We start from the raw sequence: 20,254 nt of genomic DNA, 5'->3' as shown, positions 1-20,254 counted from the left end.
TGAAGTGGGCAGAGGAGGAACTGCGGCCCCACAGATGTGAGAAGGAAACTGAGGCCTAAAATCACAAAATGACCTCTGAAGTCACTTTACTCAAGGGCTCTTCCTCTCTGGGCAATGTGGAGGTTGTGAGAAAGTTCTGACCATTGTCCCTCCATAGAACACACCCTGGTAAAGGGCCTGAACTTTCCTTCATGTCTCCTATTCCTCCTCTTTGGTCCCTTCCTTCTTCTTAATTCTTGTCTCTTCTTTATAAAACGGGAAGTATGGCCTCCTTCCTTCTCCCCCACACTCGTGAGGCTTCTTTCAAAATCTGTCCATAACTTGTCACCCCAGTGAGGTGAAGGTGACAGTTTGCCACAGGAATTCAGACTGCCAGCACCATTTCCCTGTCTGCGGCATGCATCATAGAGCTCTGATTTTTGCAAATCCAAACCACCGAATAGGTGTGTGCTTAGGGCATGGAGCTGGCTGCAGCGCAGGCCGCCTGATGTGAGTTTGCAACTATAATCTGTTGTGTATTTAAAAGGAGTCTGTGTCTCAGATTCTCTTCTATGGAAGAGCGTATAGAGCAAAAGGCATGTGGAGACCTGGGAGGCCCCCTCAGACAGAGAGCATTTATCAAAGATGTGGACAGAGGGGGATTTTTCAAAGATTTATCTTCTTGGTAAACATCTTTTAGCAAGATGTTTCTTCTATTGCTTGGGAATGCTGGGAAGTTGGGAAGACAGAGTCGGGGAGCCGTCTTCAGCGGCGTGAGGAGCCCTGCCTGGGGTGTGACCCCTTCCTCGAGAAGTTCTCCCATTCCACGTGACTTGGTGAGCTCTCCCATCTGGTTAGGATCCTCAAGGGTTCGTGATTGGAGGACACTGCATTGGTCATTTTCCTCAATGCCTGGACATAACACCGATGCCTACAACTCACAGGAGGGAATGTTTACGTTGGCTCATGGTTTACAAATCTCAATACTTGTATGCTCGGCCAGCTCCGGGCAGAAGCAGATGGTAGAAGTGTCTGGTGGAGGAACATCTACGTATCTCATGCCAGCCAGGAAGCAGAGAGATCAACAGAGGATCCAGAAACGGGGACATACCCCTCTAGGTCACACAGGTCACTTCTTCCCACCAGACCCTGCTTCCTAACAGCAAGTCAGCTGCACCACCCCTGTGACGCAGTCACCTTCCAAATATGGAAGCTTTGGAGACTGTTGAATCTAAGCCATAACGCGTGGCCATTTTGAACAGACCTGAAGGACCGCAGAGGACACACAGAGCTGTAGCAGCTGTGCCTCTGGGTTCCTGGTTCCTCCACCTCACAGGGGCCTGGACTTGGGGGAACAGTAAGTTTACTGGCAGCAACACACGAGAAAGGACAAGTAGGGGAAGTAGAGTTATTTATGTCACCAGGAGACCTGAGAAAGGACAGCCAGGCCAAGGGAGGGTCCAGAGCACAGACACCCCACGAGAGGAACAGCACATCGAGGCAGGCCCTCTTGGTGCCCATTTCCATCTTTCCTACCTTGAGTCCAGCAGTTCTCAACAGGAGGCAATATGGCTTCCACTTCGGCAAGATCTGGGGTCATTTCCAATTGTCCTAACTGGACAGGATGCTGTTAGCATCTAGCAAGTGGAGGCCATGGATGCCGCTAAGCATCCTACAACCAACAAGACAGCCACCTCTCAACAAAGGTCTGGCCCCAAATCCCCACAGTGCTGAGGCTCGGGAAGCCTGCTCTAACCCAGCCCTCTTATGTTCAGCTAATAGACTCGAGGCCCCGACAACTTTGCTTTCCACATTCCAACCTCTCCTGGCTGAAATCATCCATGGGGCATTGGTGTGTCTGTTTGGAAATAGCTTAGTGCAGAGGTGGCCCATGGCATGCATGTGACAGCCCACTGTTTGCTGTCACCAAGAGCTCAAAAGGTTTGCCATTGCTGATTTGGTGCAATAACAAGTAATAGAAAGCCAACTAACTTTCCTGCTCTGCAGAAGTTCACACCTGGCCTTAGAAAGATGACTGTTGACTTCAGGATTCATCCAGGTCTTCTTTAAAACATCATGGTCCTATGAGGTAGCGTCTCTTGCAAGATAGTGGTGGACCGGAGGCCCCCAGGGGATGTGGAATCCTACGTGCTTTACATCTGGCTGCTGCCAATTTTTCTCCCTCTGTTCCTCACCCCTTCCTTCTTTCCTGCTTTCCTCTCTTCTATTCCCTTTAGGCAAGATTTTAGATGTTGTCATATACTATAAGCCAACCCCTCCTCTCAACAATACATTTCATCTACACCAGCTCCCGCCCAGCTCCTGAATGTAGTTGTATCTCTTGTCCTCACAAAGGGCCCCAGCATCTCAAACCTCAGGGAGTCTCTGAAGCACCTGGAAGGCTTCTGAATGCTGAGCACTGAGCCCCACCCTCTAAGAGCAGCTTCAGGAAGTGGGCCCGTGGTAATTTGCATTTCTGACAGGTGTTGGGAGATGCTACTGCCTCACACCAGAAACTACCCTTTGAGCACCACCACTGTAAAACAAGGATTTTCAAATGTTCCTGCACAGGAGATTCACAGAGCAATCTGGCTTAAAAATAGAGGTGTGAGGCCAGCGAGATAGCTCAGTGGATTAAGCAACTGCTTTGGCAAGCGCAGGGACCAAGGTTTAATCCTCCATCCTGCATCCCCTACTGGCCCCAACCCCAGGGCACGCTGAGCTGGAGACAGAGTCCAGGAGTCCCGGCATGGTGGCTCAGGCCTGTAGTCCCAGTGCTAGGGAGGCTGAAAACAGGAGGGTCACTTCGAGTCTGAGCTGCACAGTGAGACCCTGTACCAAATACACAAATGAATAAATAAATAAATAAATAAATAAGGTGCTGTGTCTTGCCCCCATTGCATTTGGTTTTTGTGGATACAGGGAGGACTAGGGATTCACTGAATAAGCCCTGCAAGTGCTTCTGATCCAGGAGCCATGAGTGGGGCCAACAGCTCCTTCCAGCTGTTGCTCAAGTGTGTAAAACGCTCGCGGCTCTTGCGCTGGACAGGGCCTGGGCCTTTGCATTTCTAACCCATTCCAAGCCCAGGTGATCCTGGGCTTCCTGTACAGCCACCACACCTTGAGCAGCCAGGGATGAGCCAGCGGTTGTCAGCCTGGGAGTGGATTTGCCTCTCTTTGGGGGGACACTTGGCAAAGTGTGAGGACATACTTTCACAAGTGGGTACAGGGGACAGTTCTACTGGCATCTACTGCATGGAGGCCAGAGATGCTGCTAGCAATCCAGGGCATACAAGAAGAATGAAGAATTCTCTACCCCCAAGTTAACTAGCATGAGAGGAGCCCTGGGGTAGACAAAGACCTGGAGAAAGGCCTGGGGTTTCGACCCTCTCCTGATGCCTCCTGCCCTCCCACTCTAAAGCACATGCTCCCCTTGGATATATATTTTCCTTATGTGTCTTCTCTACAGTCTGTTTCCTGCACTAGAAGAAAACTCCAAGAGCCAGCCAGGTAGCTCAGCAGGTTCCATCCCCAGCGTGTCATGCTGGCCCCACCCCCAGGCATGCTGAGCAGGCTGCGGAGACCGGGTGTGATGGTGCTCGCCTGTAATCCCAGTGCTTGGTAGGCTGAAAACAGGAGGATCACTACGAGTTCAATCTGTGTAGTGAGACCCCGTAGACCCTGTACTAAATACACTTTTAAAAAAAAGAAAGAAAGAAAGAAAAGGAAAAGGAAAACTTCAGAACAGCATGGACTTCTGAATCAGAAAAATCTCCTCCCTTCCATATATGCAGCCTTGAAGACTGTGTGTGTCGTACAGCAGGGGCTCAGTTAATAGTTGTTAAGTGAACGAGTGGACCTCGAGATCCTTGGAGAGCCAGGGGACTGGGGCCGGACACAGCCTGGAGGACGGCACCACTGTTTATGTGATTGGTCTTTCACTCTCCCATTCATAAAACATACATTAGGCTTTGTATTAGTTACTCTTCTCTTGTTGCTGGGACAAATACCCGACACTCAAAATGAGAGACGGAAAGGTTTATTTAGCTCGCAGTTACTGGTGGTTTCAAGACACTGGAGGAGAGGCTGGGGCGCTGTGGTGTCCAGGATGACCCTCTCCACACCTCTGAGAAAGCTCAGGCTAGCCCGCTTAACGGTTCGCACCCTTCTGACCCCGCCCCTTTGGCCCCGCCCAGGTCCTCTAGCCCCGCCCCCTTGGCCCCGCCCCGGGCCTCTGGCTCCGCCCCTCAAGCCACTCGTTCCTCCAGCCACACCTGCCCCCATAACTTGCAAGAGGCTTTGGGGGAACAACTAGACACAAACCACAACAGGCTTGCTTGGCACCGGCTCCCTGGACACAACTCTTGGCTCAGATTGGGAGTTATGGCCACTAATTTTTCTTTCCTTTCTAATATTCAGAGAACACAGTATGAAATGGTTTTCCCTGCTGAGCAAACAGCTCCTGTTCTTTATCCTTTTTTCTTTTCTTTTTTCTTTTTTCTTTTTCTTGATTGTTTGAAGGATCCTAATTTCATGATGCTGGGGAAGAAATCTTCCTATCACAAAGCGAAGTGAAAATGAGTACAAATGTCTGTATCTCTTCTTAACTCTCTGCTTTTCTTGTCCTTTTTTTTCTCCCTACCTCATTTCCATCCAGAAAGTTCTTGCCCTGTATTTTCTGAAAATTAGAAAATCAGACCCTTCATTTGTGTGTGTGCAGTTGCAGGCAAGGGAGCGAAGATTCAAAGCCGCTCACATAGGGTCTGCCCCCCCATTAGCGCATCTCCGGGCACCTCTGTGTCACCCTCTTCTGAGAGGATCACAATGAAGAACATTTTCTAATTATTGTTGGCTTTTCATTCCCACTGAGCTTGGCCCAGCCTAGAAGTGAACATCTCTGCCTAAGAATTTTGTCCTGATTTTCTTTGGAGACTTGCATTGTCCCCACTGAGTAATTTATGAAGCCAGGGCTGGCTGAATCCATCTAATGTGCATGATGTCAGAGAGGTCGGGCCCCCAGGGATGGTGCAGCTAGGGGTTCATTTGCATCCCCTCTGCTGGTGGGGAACAAAAGGCCACCCATGCTACCGCCTTCTCTTCATGGTTCACTTATTTGGTTCATTTCCTCCAAATGGAGTGGTGGATTCAAAAAAAAAGAGAGAGGACAAAGTTAAATTTCCTCTCCAGTGCCCCCTGCCCAGGATTCTCAGCCGGGCTGAGATGTGGCATTATCACCTCAGGACAAGGAAGAGCCTTGGAGCTTGGGGTGGTTCCTGCTTTCACCTGGCACAGGTCAATCCCATAGCTGTCCAGCTTTTTCTCAGTCTGGGACCAACGACCTTTGAATCAGGATCCATTATTCCAGATCCTAGTGAAGAGTTGGTTCTTTGGTCTCTGGCTGCAGGGAATCACTTGTCTGTGTCCAGTTGCCTTGGTACAGTGGGCAGTGGCCCTCTCACAAATTTAAGTGACAAAGAATGGATTAAAAGCTGCTCCCAGGCTCACAGAATCTGCAGTCAGAGCATGGAGCGGGATGCCAAAGCGTTGGTCCTTTGCTTTACACCTGCATCCGAGATCTGCAAGTGTCTGTCTATCTCTTCCAGACACAAGTTTCTGCCTCAGAATCCACCTTGGGGACAGTCTGACTGTTGGAAGAAACCAGGCCGCCTGTGAAAAGAGGTTAAGAGGAAGGTTCTCAGCTTCTGCCATGGATAAATGTGGGCAGATGAGATTAGGAATTCTGGAAACAATGAGGAATTCACAGGAAAAAAGTATTTAATAGTCAACATGGCCCCAAAGAATGAGAGCTGCCCAATTGCATAGGCAGAGGTTCCTTTTGAATCTCCACGTTGCAGGGCATGGCAGCTTCCAGGGCAGCAAGCCCTTAGTTGGAGGAGACTCAGCAGAGGATTCTTCCAGCCACATGCTTCCCAGCATAGGCACTACAGAGCTAAGCTGCCCTGCTTCCTGTCCTTGGCTGAAGGTGCATTCTGCAAGCACTGGCCAGGGCAGACCTGGAGTGGGCTCCAACCAGCAGAAGAGCTCCCGAGACACCCCACTCCACCACCAGGGGATGGTTTCAAAAGGGCAGGTGATCTGAGCCTGGGTGTCCTTCCCAGAGGAAGCCTGAAGTTGGAGGTTTTTGCAGTGATTTGATTACTTGGGAATAGGAAGCAACAATGGACCGAAGAAAGTTATGCATGATATGAAAGCAGCTTGTTTAGGGAATCCCTAAATCCAGAAGGTCTGGGAAAGGGTCCTTTGAGAACATTAGGACCATTTCTGCATGTCACAGCAGGAGAACCACAGGAGAAGGCGGCAGATTGGCCGCTGTTGGGTCTGTTGTGCTGGCTCAAGCAGTGGATGAGGAGATGCTGAGTGCTGCAGGGACCCTCACCAGCAAGAGAGAGCATTCAATATCATCAGTGTACAAAGTCCTACGTGTATTTCTGGCACCAATAAGGACTTTCTCGGGCCTTCCTGGGGCTATCTCTTCCCCCTGCTGCTGAGGAATTTTGCCACCTTTATTGTTCAAGGCTTTGTGAAAATGGCCCTCGTGTGTCTGTGAGCTCGGGGCTTCCCCAAGTGTGGGCCTGGGTCTTCCTGTCTCAGATCCACCTCTGGACATTGGTGAGAGGCAGATTTCCTGGCCTAAGCTCCAGCCCCAGGAGCACTGCTCATGGACGGGAACTTTAGCCAACTTCTTGGGAAATTCACGTGCACACTGAAGTCAGAGAATCACAGGTGTAGTACAGCCTCCCTGTCCTGTGTGTGGGGACCCGCAGACCAGGTAAGCTAGGAGCTTGCTCACAGGTAAATGACGTCATCAGCAGAGCTGAGCCTGGACTTCTCAGATGCAATCTCCAGACTGCAATCCCTGACTTGAGCCCAGAAGGTGCAAACAGAAATACAGTGGGCCCTGTTCTAGCTATGGGGTTCCTTCCCCCAAAAGCTGTGAGCTGTGCTTTTTCTTCAGTCCCACCGTGAGGACTGCAGGAGCTTGCTGCACAGTGGATGAGCTCAGGGGACCTGGCAGTAGAAGCGAAGCTCCCTGCACTGTGGCAGGAAGGGGCACCTGTCAGGCACCAGGCTGGCGCTGTGCCATTCCCAGGCCCTTCTGCCTGCCCAGGATGTTTGATTCACACACACTGGACCTGGCTGCTCACTAGGGTGAGCTGGGCTCCTGGAGCAGGGCACAGGGGACCAAGGTCATGGTCTTGGGATACTACTGTTGATGTCTCCATGGCAGCGTAAGTGGGTCTTATAGCTGTAGATGCATGGAAGTTGGCTTAAAAGCAAAATCACTCAGCAAAGTACCCCACCTCCAGATGTGCTCAGTGTGACCTCATCCTCCACATTCCCATATGTCCTCATGCCAAGGTGCCTCATGTTGGCTTTGAACCTGATCCACTGGGAGTCAGCTGTGATTCCCTGCTGGACTTATAAAGCAAGATGAGCTTAATGATGCTCATTCCTCTGCCCCACAGCCAAACTGAGATGACCTGCACTGTCCCTCAAGATTTCACCTGAAAATACCAAATCCACGGAGCTTGAGATTAAAGGGTCAACCTTGATGTCTAGATGTGCCCTGCTGGCTGAGGTCACTTGGTAGGGGGAGCCTTCTCCTCCCTATGCCTCAGTTTCTGTCTCCATGATGGAAAAGTTCATGCCTATAGTGAAGGTCTTGAGCACTGAATAAAATAACGGATTGGAACTAGAAAGAGAGAGACCCCAAAAGCCCATCACTTGATGAATGGATAAACAGAAGATGATGCAGCCATAGGATAAAATAGTATTAGACAATGAAGAGGAGCGAAGCACTGGTGCATGCTCCAACATGCATGAACCTTGGAAGTGTTATGCTCAGTGCAAGAAGCCAAAGGTCACAGAGGGGGTGAGGCCATTCCTATAAAACCCTCCCAGAATAGGCAAATCCAGAAGAGACCAAGAGCAGATTAGTGTTTGCCAGGGACTGGATGGAGGGAAGAATGGGAAGAGGCTGCTAATTGGTGCTGGGTTTGGGGAGGAGGGGAGAGGGGACTGATGGAAATTTTCTGAATTCTCTAATGGTGGTGGTTATACAACTCTGTAAATATACTAAAAGCCAGTGTGTACTTTGAAAGGGAGAATTTTATGAGAATTGCATCTCTGTAACAACACACACACACACACACACACACACACACACACACACAATGTATGTTACAAGGCTGGGTTGGCCGAATGGATGCCTACAGCTGGAGTGTTAGCAATGTCAACAGCATTCTCTTGTATTTTAGCCTTTATTTGGGGCCTGTCGTGAGCTCAGCTTTGTCTCAAAGCTCTTGGTGCCTTACTTTGCAGCATACATAGATCTTAGCATCTTTATTTTCTAAAGAAGGCTGAGGACCACAGCAGTTATGCTACCTGATCAAGGTCACAGGTCACAGGCTCACTGGACCAGACTGTGAGGCTGTGACCAAAACCCTACACTGCTGCTGTCTCAGTTCCAGGGCTTCTGAATAATGAAGAGGCTTCCTTTGGATAGATCTACCCATTTCCCAGCTTAGCATTCTTAGTACATAGCCGGCGATACCCAAGATTCCCATTGGAAAGGCGGAAGGCTCTGCATGGCCCGCCTGGGCCAACCTTCCAGGCTGCAGCCTAGCAAAGGGCTCTCCCATGAGACCCATCTCTGTCTCTTTGGCCTGTGGAATAAGAGTAGAGTCCAAGACTTCAGCGAGTTGCTGACAGACTAGAAGACACTCCAGGGGCCCATGCTCAGGCCTCAGTGATGACAGGCAACTACTCCCAAGCTTAGGGAAGCAGCCCCAGGGTCCTTCCAGGAAGGGTTAAGAACAGCTTTGCAATTACATCATGCAGAGAAGAGGACACTTGTCGGCCCCTGGACTTACAGACGGGGTCCCAGGAGCCTGGTCCCATCTGGGAAGAGAGACGAGGATGTGGCCAGCCAAATCCAAAGTGGATTCAGGGTCTTTGCAGTCCATCAAACAGCTGCTGAGTGGCGACAGAAACACTGTCATTACTACAAACCAAATGTCAGTGGTGTGAGCAAAGAAACACGGCCTGGCAGGGGAAGCCCCAGCATCCCTGCAGCTCTTGTCACACATAGACAATTGCACATGCAGAAATGTGCTCTTTGGGGGACCTGGGCTGCTCCCCTCAGCCCATGAAGTCTGACCCCAGATGCGGGGGTGACTGCTAGGGGAGAAGGAACCTTGACACCTTAGCCGTGACTCACACGGGCTATATGACTCTGGGGCTGGTCACATCCCTTCCCTAGTGTAGGTTCTATAATCTACAAAGGAAAGAGTTTAACTGCAGCACTGGGAGGTCACAAGGACATTGCTAAAGCCGCCCTCTTTGCTTCTCCCCCAGCATGACGCCAGGGGCATCATGGGAGCAAACCATGGACCTTGTCCAGTGAGCTCAGGAGGCAGATGACCTTCTGTGGACAGCAGGAAAGGACCCTGCCATCATGAAGACTTGGCCTTTCCAAACCTATTGTGTGCCACATGCTCTTCTCGTACTATCATTAAATTCTCTGGAATCCTGGGTTTATTCAGGTATGGGGAAGCGACAAATATTGGGAGATGACTGCCCCTGAGAAAGTAGTTACCTATGGATCGAAAGAGAAGGAGCCACATACCACGTAGGGAAAGCACTGGCTTGGTCCACAGGCAGAAGGAGAGGAGCATGGGTGGGCCGGAGCCCTCACTGGGTTTTTGATGGACAGGATGAGGCCAGGCAGCATTCATATACAGAATAGGCTTATATATTTCTTAAATTGCTGTACAATTCCCCTGAGGTGAATGCAGAGCTCTGAAGTAAACACTTGGGGGATTTTGCAGATGCATTCACATGTGGGTGTCAGTCACATCCCCATCAAGACAGAATGTCTCCATCACCCTAGAGATTCCCCTGTGCCCCTCACTAGGTCCCCACAGTCACTGCTCTGTTGGGGTGGCTTCTTTTACCTCTGCTTGGACTTCATGCAGCACGTTCACTTTTATATCTGGCTTCTTAGGCTCAGCAAAGTATTTCTGAGATTCGTCCAAGTTGAGTCTTTCTGCAATTCATTTGTTTTATAGCTGAGGAGCGTTAAACTGCATGGATTCACTACACTTGGTGTATTCATTCTCTGGGTGATGGGTGTTTGGACTATTTCCAGTTGGAAGTTCTGCTGAGTAAAGCTGCTCTGGACATTTATGTGTGCATCTCTTTGTGGATCCACATTGGCACTTTTCCTGGTAAATACCTAGGTGACCCCATCCACCCAGCCCAACACTGTTCCCTTGGAAACCCTGGACCTCCATCCTTTCCAGCTATCCTGTGACCGTATTTCTGCTTGCAAGTGGTGTTTCCTGTTGTTTTACTTCTTTAGTTATGGAAAAAGCCTCATAACATAAAATATCCCATCTTAACCCTCTTCAAGTGTAGAGTCACTAGTAACAGGCTACGTTCCACTGTTCTGCAGCTGTGACCACTGTCCAATGCCAGGACTCTGTCCATCTTCCCAAACTGAAGCTACAGCCCCATGACACCCTCAGTCCCCATCCTCCTCTGTCCTTCTAGGAATCTAACAACTCTCAGGTTCTCACAGAAGTGAGAACATGGACCATACAGAATTTGTTCTTTTGTGTCCATCTTAGCCCGACAGCTACCATATCCATCCAGGTATCAGAATTCCCTTTCCTCCTAGGCTGCATGTATTGCACTAGATATACAAATGGCAGTCTGTTATTGCTTTTTGGAATGGAGAAGTATATCATATTGTCATGCCTTGTGCAGCCTCATGTGTTCATACATGGGGCTTTGCCAAGATGGCTGGATCTAGGGTGCATGATACTGGGATTTAGTACATGGTACTAAATTAGTCCACTGATCATAATTAGTATACCTCTGGGTGTGGATTATGGGAAGCCTCACCCTGAGTGTGGATTCACCAACCAATAGGCTTGTAGCCTGGATAGGACACAAGGGGAAAGAAGCCTTGCAGCTTGCTGCCTTCGGCCTGCCCTGCCACACCATGATCTGTTTCTCCTCTACTGTGCTACCCGGCCTTGGGGCCAGCTGACTCTAGCCTGAAGCCTCTACAAACTGTGAGGCAAAATAAGCCCTTCATCCTTTAAGTTTGAGCATCAGGTATTTCAGCTCAACAATGAGAAAAGTAACTAAACTATATATTTTTATTTTTAACACATTTTTTAAAAGTAAAAAAAAAAAAAATTACCCACCCCTGAAACTCTACAGTCCTCCCTAGCTCACCCAGAACACATCTGGCTGTGTTTATGCTGTGATACTCTAGACCCAGGAGATCTAAAAATGCAGATAAATTGATAGCAGGCAGATTGCAGGCAGATTTCACCATCTTTTTATTATAAAAGGTGCTCCATATAAGGACTGTCAGCAGCACCTCAGCCCCTACTCTCTTTCAGTTGAACTGGTTCCCTGGTAAGTCTGTTAAAAACCTATCTCCATTCCTTTCTCCAGAACTGCTCATACTAGGGTCTGAGAGGCAGATATTTTTTGTTTATATTTCTCTTGGCTGTTTTAAAGCCCTGTTTGTCATATCTGACATGCAGTGAGTTTCCTATCCGATATGAAAGGCAGCACTGCTGCAGAATGCAAGATGAGGTGGGAAATAGGAGCCGCAAACCATTTAGGTGCAGACTCCAGCACCTTCTCCGCCACTGGGAGCTTCCCAGCATCTTAGAAGGAAGGACGGACCTCACAGGCAGAGTTAATTGCCTGGGTGCCAGGTTGCCCCAGAAGTGTCAGGCAACAGTAAAGACAATGATTAAAACTTTGTTGCTCAGACTGACAGTCATAGGCTGTCTCACAGAAGATGGGGAGGTCAAAGGCACAGGTCACGTTAATGAGATATCAAGGCCGAGACCCCACCCCCGAAGTCTCCACCAGGGGGCGCCACTCAGTCTTTAGCCCTCAGCCCCAGATGCCCTGAAGCTTTTTCTCCTCTGCTGGTTCCTGTGTCCTTTCTCAGCTGTCGTGCCTGTTGACATATAGCATGTGCTCAGCAAATATTTATGGAATGAATGCAAGAAGAATAAATGTTACCTGTTCACTAGATTATTGATCTCACTAGACCATCAGCTCCTTTATGGCCAGCAGTGCTTCGAGCACACCAGGAGAAGACCTCAGGAAAGGCTGCCAAGCTTAGAAAGATAACCAACATCTTGAGGTACCCAGCAGGTAGGTGCCCTGTACCTTTGGCATCACCAAAGCAGCTACTGGGTCTTACCACTTAGCCTTCAGATCCTAGAATCCAGCACTTGCCTAGCACATTGTAGGAGCTCAATAAAGTACTTACTCACTGTTGAATTATATCCAGGCAGGAATCCAATTTTTCCAACCCATTGAAGTATTTCTTCTGAAATATAGTAAGAGTTGTACTTCCAAGCCTTGTCTATCCAGCTAGGATACAATTAGTGAGTTTGTCCTGGGCTTTATCTAAGCAGATTCATTACTCATGTACCAAGGCGACTGCTGGCCCTGACTCAAGCTCCTGTGAGCTTCCCTCCCATCTTTGTAGGATTTCATGTGTCTCACTTGGTGGTGAGACATTCAGTGGACCTTGGAAAACCAACCTCAGCATGGTGGCTTTGTAGGTTAACCTCTTAGAATGAGCATCAGCGGGGTCATGGGTGGCAAAGATTTGGGGGGTTTCCAGGGCTGGGCAGATTGGGTCTAATCCCAGCTGTGGCTCTCACCACCTCTTTCCTTGTGGTAAGCTATTCCACCCTGAATGCTTAGCTTCCCACCTACCAAGTAGGGGTGCGTTCTACTCACTACAAACTAATGCAAGGATTGGTGGGTGAATTTGCTCCTGTGCTGTGTCCCCAGAATACCTGGGATGAACAACTTCTCAGGAGGAAAGGTTTATTTCAGCTCATGGTTTCCGACCATTGTATGATGAGGAGAAGTAGAACTCCTTAGTGGAGCCTGCATACCAATGGCAGCCAAGAAACAGAGAAAGAAGAGGGCATGGAGTGCCATTTCCCTCCTCCAAGCCACGTCCCCAGTGACCTCACTTCTACCCACATAATGGGTCCACCTCCCCCAGTATTGGCACAAGCTGAGACCACGCCCTTAGCACACAGGCGCTGAGGGACCCCTAGGTCCACATATGGCAGTTTCCTGTGGCCGCTGTATTGAATGCCCCGCGCATTAGTGCTTGAACCCACACATTCATTCAGCTACGTGTATGGAAACTAGAAGTCTGTGATGCCTTCTGCAGTGGTCACTGCTGAAATGAAGGTGGCAGAGGAGCTGGCTTTCTGGAGACTCTGGGGGCAGAAGTGACTCTTCACCCTCCCTGGCTCCTAAGAGGCTGCCTGACATCTTGACTTGTGTCCTCTTCCTGTCTCTGCATTGCATCTCTTGGCTCTGACTCTTCTTCTGTTGTCATCTAGCCACCTCTCACACCAGCCTCCCCTGTGTCACTCCTACTAAGGGCCTTGTGATGACACCAGAGCCACCTGCTAAGCCAGGACAACCTCCCCACCTTCAGTTCCTTAGCCTGATCTCACCACAGAGCTCCATTTACCAGGCAAGGTTCCCCAGCCAAGGTTCTGGGGAGCAGCATGAGAACATCCTCGGGGACCACTGTTCAGCCTTCCACTGGTGGGATAGCAACTGTGGTGACCTCCATATAACTACCGTGCCGTATTGTCCTATGTCCTCCATTCCCAGGGTGACACATCTGAGCTCTCTTGTTTTGGTTCCCCACCCCCACCCCACACCAAAGCAAACCCAGAGTCAAGATTCCAGAGCAGATAGGTTATGTGAGGTGCCAGAACCGCAGCAGAGGTTTTAGTAGGCGCGATGGGGAAGGTTGCTAAATAGGGACTTTGTAGAAGGTTCCAACAACCACTATGGGAAAATGGAGCTTACTCTTGTTGGGGAAACTGGGAGTCAGCTCAGAACATTCAGAGTTACCTTACTCAGGGCAGAAGATCCAGGAGATTCAGGCACCAGTGTTTTAGTGCAAGGACTTCCCCAGCCTGTAGCACTCCAGGCCAGATGTGCTGAGGACGGAGGAGACCGGGGCAGAGGCCCAAGACCTCAGAATCCTCCTGACAAGCAATCAGCGGGCACCAACAGTTCCAATTTGCTTGCTAAGATTCACTCAAGGTCATTCCCAGCCCAGCTTAGGCCAGCTCTATAGTGGTTTAATGAAACTAAGGTGAATGGATGGCTCTTTAATGAAACACAAATGAAGACTTACTGGGAGTAAATTGCTTGGCGAAAATGCTATTCAATTAGACATGGTTGAGACAAGTACAAAAGATGATGGCAGGGAGGATGAGCCACTGAATTCCAGGAGTAGCAGCTGCTTGATTCCCTTCAAAGACATGTAAGCAGGAAATCGTCGGTGGTGTACCACAAGTATGGCTTATGCGCATGTGCACACGAATATTCAATTCCCATGATTCCACGGGAGAGGTATGTTTCCCATTTTATCAATTACTAGTGAAGAAACTGAGGCCCATGGAGGTTAATTCCCCAAGGTCTTGCAGCTAGGAAATATCAAAACTCGAATGTCTGTCTTCTCTGTCTCCGCCTGGCAGTTAACATCTCTGTACCTTGCTGATCTGGATCCTAGGCTGCAGGACAAGGTCTCTTCTGCCCAACTTAGGAGACTTCTTTAGTGTAAAGCAGGAGATGATCTCTCTATTCCAATTTTTCTTAACTTCTTTTGATATTGATGGACTTCCACTGCTTCTTCATAGAAGGAACTTCATGATTTAGAAATGCCTGAACATATCAATACTTGATGAAAAATACCTGATCCTTATTATGCCTAAGATGTTTGAAATGCAGTGAGATAGTGAGGTTAAGCTTAATAGCCTAAATTGTTTGATAATAACAATAAGCTTGTCTTCTGAATGGTTAACAACCTAAGTTTGCAGACCAAAATTAGAGAAAAAGGAGGGCTACAAGGAAAGCCAACATTTTGGCCCTAACCTTCTAAGGTCAATTAAGACTCAGGACATATGAGAACTTGTACTGTAACGTCATGTACCTTGGTAGTGTCCCAAATTTTCTGATCAAGAAGATTATGGGGCCAAAGAAGAAAGTGATCGATGACGTAGAGTGTGCCTAAGGAGAGTCACATGGGGAGAAGACACTCTCTCAGGCTTTCACAGACAGCACATTGGCCAGCAATGGCCGTGACTCATCCACATGGCTGACACTGACAAAGTTTCTACAATCTGAGGTATAGGATCTCAGGATAAATCCTGAGGGGATTTCACTGACCTTCTCAGACCAAAAAGCTACAACTCTTGTTGCACAGGTCCTGCTTTACCTTGGTCTTAATCATCCAGTAGAAAAGTATGAAGACGAAATATAGGAAGTAAAGCCATGCTGTTAAGTTGAGCTGTGGGGGACTCAGGTCAATAATTTCTGACATTGCCAGTTAAACAGAAGACCCAATGCTATTATGGGCTACTGGACTCTTTTAGAATATTTTGCTGAGTTTACACACCTATAATATTCAATAACGGAACTTAGAAAAAATGGGGTATACCTATCAATGTCCATTTTGTATCTGTGTATTCAAAGTGGTTGGGATAGATAGATAGCTGCATTCTCTTAATGAATAGAATGATTTGTTCTAATGGTGTTTGTAAATAGGATCTCAAGTCCGCATCTTGTACAGCAATTAACCACTAAGAAGAATATATGCAGTGTGTTATTTGTTGAATCTGTACTTCTGATTTGATTTGAAACTGTCTCATTGCTACCTGTTTATCAATAAAATTTTGAAAAAAAAGAAAAGAAATGCCTGAACATTCACAGTGAAGTCAGGCCCTATCCCTCACCGTGTGACGAAGAAGACCCAAGGGACCTTCTAAGGGTAGCCTCCCTCCACTTTGCCCAGTGTTGGGTGTGTGTGTGTGTGTGTGTGTGTGTGTCTGTAAGGGGGGAACCCTGGTCCTGGTCTTGGTCTTTCAGAAATTCTGGAACAGGAAGCAGACATCCACCCAGAGCCACACCCCAGGGACTTCCTTCTCTGTCAGTCCAGGAGGCTGGAAGAAGCTCCTTCTGGAATCCTGTCACAGGAAGGGAAAATGCATTTGCTGATGCAGAGATGTGTAACTAAGCCCTTACCTGCCCCAACAGGTCTTTTCCTTTATTCATTTTCTACCAGGCTCTCTGAAGATATGGCTAAGGGACCCAAAACCTGCCAGGTGACACAGGTGGGAGTGGCCAGGGTACTGTTCTTACCTGGACATCTTTGTTCCCATCTGCGTAGAAGAAGATGGTTCCACCTAGGAGGAGTGGCCCAACGATACCCTGAACATTTCTGTATTTTTCTAAAGTATCACAGTAGAAGGTGCATTGCCACTAGTTATCCTCATAATCCTCCCCCTCGCTTTGAACACACTGATCCCATCATTCTTGCTGTGTTCTGAAGCCCTTCTGGATGTCCTCTCTTTTGAGTGTCTTTAGCTGCCCTCACCTGACTTCCCTAATGGCCTGAGTCAATTCAGAATATTTATCTCTCACGGTCATTTTGACTTTGGGGGACAACCAGAAGCTGAATGGTGCCAGATTCAGTGAACAAAGTGGGTCGACTACATCGTAATGTTTTTGACAAAAAATTGACACAAACGGTTGATTAGCAAGGCGTGATAAAAATGATACCGTCAATATTTAAATTTGAAACTGTATTACAAAAGAAAACACACTGCCATAAATCTTCCTCAAAATGCTCAAATGACTCGCTCTCTTTTACATATTGCTATGAGCAATATATGTTTTCTGTAATAAAAATTGTAATGTAACTAGGCATGGTGGCACACATTTGTAATCCCAGCATTTGGGAAGCTGAGGCAGGATGATTGCTGCAAGTTCCAAGACCATCCTGGACTACAAAGTGAGCTTGAGGCCAGCCTGAGATGCATGAGACCCTGTCTCAAAAAGATAATTTTTTCTTTTTCTGTGGTTGTGGGGATTGAACTCAGGACCCTGTGCTTGCCAGGCAGGCACTTATTCTACTGAGCTATCTCCCTGGCCCAAAAAAATTTAATGTAAACATCACATCTTTTAATTACCCCTTGTACACTGCACTTTCCAACATTCAAAATAAACTTTCCTATTTTCAGAGAGATTTTTAAAGGAAATAGCAGTTGGTCAGTTGGTAGGTTGGTAGGTTGGTCAGTTGGTTGGTCCATTGATATGTTGGTAAGTTGGTTGGTTGGTCGATTGATTGTTAGGTTGGCAGGTTGGTAGGTTGGTTGGTAGGTTAGTAAGTTGGTTGGTTGGTTGGTTGGTTGGTTGGTTGGTTGGTAGGTTGGTAGATTGTTGATAGATTGGTCAATTGGTTTGTTGGTTGGTTAGTCAATTGGTTGGTTGGTTGGTAGGTTGGTTGGTCAGTTGGTCAGTTGGTCCATTGGTAGTTAATGCCAGTTCCTTCAGTATCATGATGGCAGCCCTTAAATGGTGCTGGACTGAGGAGGCCATGGACCATGGTCAGGGAATGTGTGTGTTTTCTGTGTTCAGTACCTAGAGCCTCAGAACTAAGAAGCCTTTTCTGGGCAGAGTTAACAAGCAAATGCTAGGAGGGAGATGATGCCCAAAACCAGGTGTAGAACCCCAAAGGGTGCAGCTTCTCTGGTTGAGAGGTAGTGAAAAAGGACTCAGCTAGGAGGTGACAGCTGAGTTGAGAAGGCTGGACTTGGACTTGCCAAGGGGAGAAGATAGACAAGGGTCTTCCAGGACACCTGTGCAACAGCAGAGAGATTAGGAACCCAAAGAGCACATTAGAAGAACTTCTGGTTGTTGGCCATTGTCAAGGTATAGGACAGAGGTGGAGAAGGTTAGGTCTGGTGATATGCACAAATTCCAGCCAAGAGAGCCTTTGGATCTCTCCAAGGAGCAGGGATCTGACCCTGGAAGTGAATAGTCACTGGCTACACCTGGATTTTTGCAACATGAACTTCAGCAGCAAGTAGAAAGCAGTTGATTTATCTGTATAATAATGAGTCCCATTTTAAGAGATTTCTATGCATTTTCATGGAGCTCAAATTGATAGGCAAATTCTGCTCTTCAGTTGTAATTATGCGAACCCAAGATGCAAGGATTATTCTTTTCATTTGTAACACAGAGACCAAAGTCTGAGTATGGCTCTGCACCAACAAGTCAGGCTGGGGCTCTAGTGCTCTGGGCCTGAACACCCAGCCGCCTGGACTGGAAGAAGTCACAAGTGCCCGGCATGTGCCTCAGCCACCACTCCAACCACTGATGCAGCAGAGCAGCAGATCTGGCCTGCTTCTCATCCTACCCACAACCAAGGTGTCGTTATATTAGAATCTTCTGCCACAATTGTGTCCCTCCTCTCTGCTCGGACTGGGCTTTCTACCGGCCTCCTGACACAAAAGAAATAGGCTCATCGACACAGTGGCATTTGCCTAGCTCTATTCTAGCAAGCCAGGCAAGTCTCTAAACTGGTCCCACACAGCCTCACACAGACTCACACAGCTCCAGCTATGGACCAACATTTTTATTCATTAAAAGCAAACCTTGGTCTGGCAAGAGAGCTCAGCAGACTAAACACCTGCTTTGTTAAGCGCAGGGACCAGGGTTTGATCCCCAGTTCCACATGCCATGCTGGCCCCACCCCCAGGGCGCACTAAGCCAGTGACCTAGTCCAGGCATGGTGGCACATGCCTGTAATCCCAGCACTTGGGGAGGCTGAAAACAGGAGGATCACTGTGAGTCCAGGCTGCATAGTGAGACCCTGTACCAAATGCATAAAAGAGAGAGAAAAATAAAAGCAAACCTTGAGCTGGGTGGACTCTCAGGGTCTTTCAGAGCCTGCACCTGCCCTGCTCACTGCTGCATCCCCACAGCCAGGCCCAGAGAAGGTGCTCTATGTAGAGCCTGGAATGAACCCCTGAACTCCCACCTCAGCCAGGCAGCATCTGCCCTGGATAAACACCCCAACAATAAAGCAAGGTATTTGCCCTTACCCCCGTAATGGTAGAAATGGATATAGCAGCAGAAAATTAGAAAATGGTATGAGCTCATGTAAAACCCAAGTAAGTAAAGCACTCAGGTGGCACCTGGGGAGAGACCCCAATTTCTTCTCCTTGGAGAAAGTGTAGTGCAAAAAGGAAGCCCCACCAGATTGCACTTATCACACATAAGAGACAGCACGCGTTCCAGCGTCTTGTCTTCCAGTGCACCTTCAGCTACTTGTTATTTTGCATGCAGAGGAAAAGTGCAAGGAACGCACACTCTCCCTTCCACAACTGAGAACACGCATTTGAGCAAGATCAATTTTTTTTCTTTAAAAAAATGTCAATAGAAATTGATCAGTGAAACCATACTGATATAATTTGCTGAAGCTACAGAGAGCTGCTCAGGACCTCCCCCGCACCTGACAGTGGCCCCACCCGCACGATGGCCACTGAGGGACTGAAGTGTTTCTCCCCCACTGGCTTTGATTGCAGAATATGTAGAATCCCATGGAACATAGCTGGACAGCGCCACTGATGTGGAGACACTCTAGCCAGCACTCTGTGTCCTAGCGCATGTGCCCATGGGTGACTGGGGGTCCGTTAGACAGCTGAAGATGCACTGTCCGCTGGAAGACAGATCTCCTAGACTACTCCTTGACCAGACCATGCTGACCATATGGAAAGATGCAGGAGCGACTTCCCCAGTGGAAATCTGAGTGGCCAAGAGGCAAAGGAACAGGTGCAGGCCTCCTGGCTCCCGGGAACCTAGAGCAGCAACCAAGCCCCCCCTTGCCAGATGGCCGAGGGCTGCGCAGATGGAGAAGTCCCTTCCTCGGGGGCTGCACAGACCCCAGTAGGGTTGCTCTAAGCTTCCATTTACAATGCTCAGCCTGTCCCGGGGCAGACAGCATGGTGAGACCCTCAGAACAAACAGATGCTACATGCAGAGCTAGGTGTCCATGTCACTGTGCTGAACATCACTTTACGGGTTGTTCTCTTTTGTTTCAATGAAGGGAACTGGGTACCTCAGTGCCTGCAGGGCTTCCCACTTCACCAGGTTGCCAGGCTGCTCCTTCCAAGCTGGGTGGGATCCCCGAGCCCTGCTCCACACTGGCAGAAATTCCTTTGTGATCAGAACAACCTGCTACATCAACACCATCACTTCCTTCAGTCAGGTAAATGGTTGGCCTCTATGAACAAACAGAAGTGACTGCACACTGCATCCAGTGGGCTTGTCACTAAGCGCCACTTCAGCCCCCATCATGAATTATGCATGCATGGGC

At 48.5% G+C, this 20,254-nt stretch overlaps 1 protein-coding gene across 1 annotated transcript in view; it reads left to right on the top strand.

Annotated features, from left to right (window-relative positions):
* Kazn (kazrin, periplakin interacting protein) overlaps window positions 1–20,254 on the top strand; it is an 802,099-nt gene that overhangs the window by 470,365 nt on the left and 311,480 nt on the right. The window lies entirely within an intron of this gene.

Source organism: Octodon degus, unplaced genomic scaffold (genome assembly GCF_000260255.1).
Source record: "Octodon degus isolate 3935 unplaced genomic scaffold, OctDeg1.0 scaffold00092, whole genome shotgun sequence".
In the NCBI taxonomy this organism is placed as follows: domain Eukaryota; kingdom Metazoa; phylum Chordata; class Mammalia; order Rodentia; family Octodontidae; genus Octodon; species Octodon degus.
Note: the sequence above shows the minus strand (reverse complement) of the source record. Positions and strands in the feature narration are given on the sequence as shown.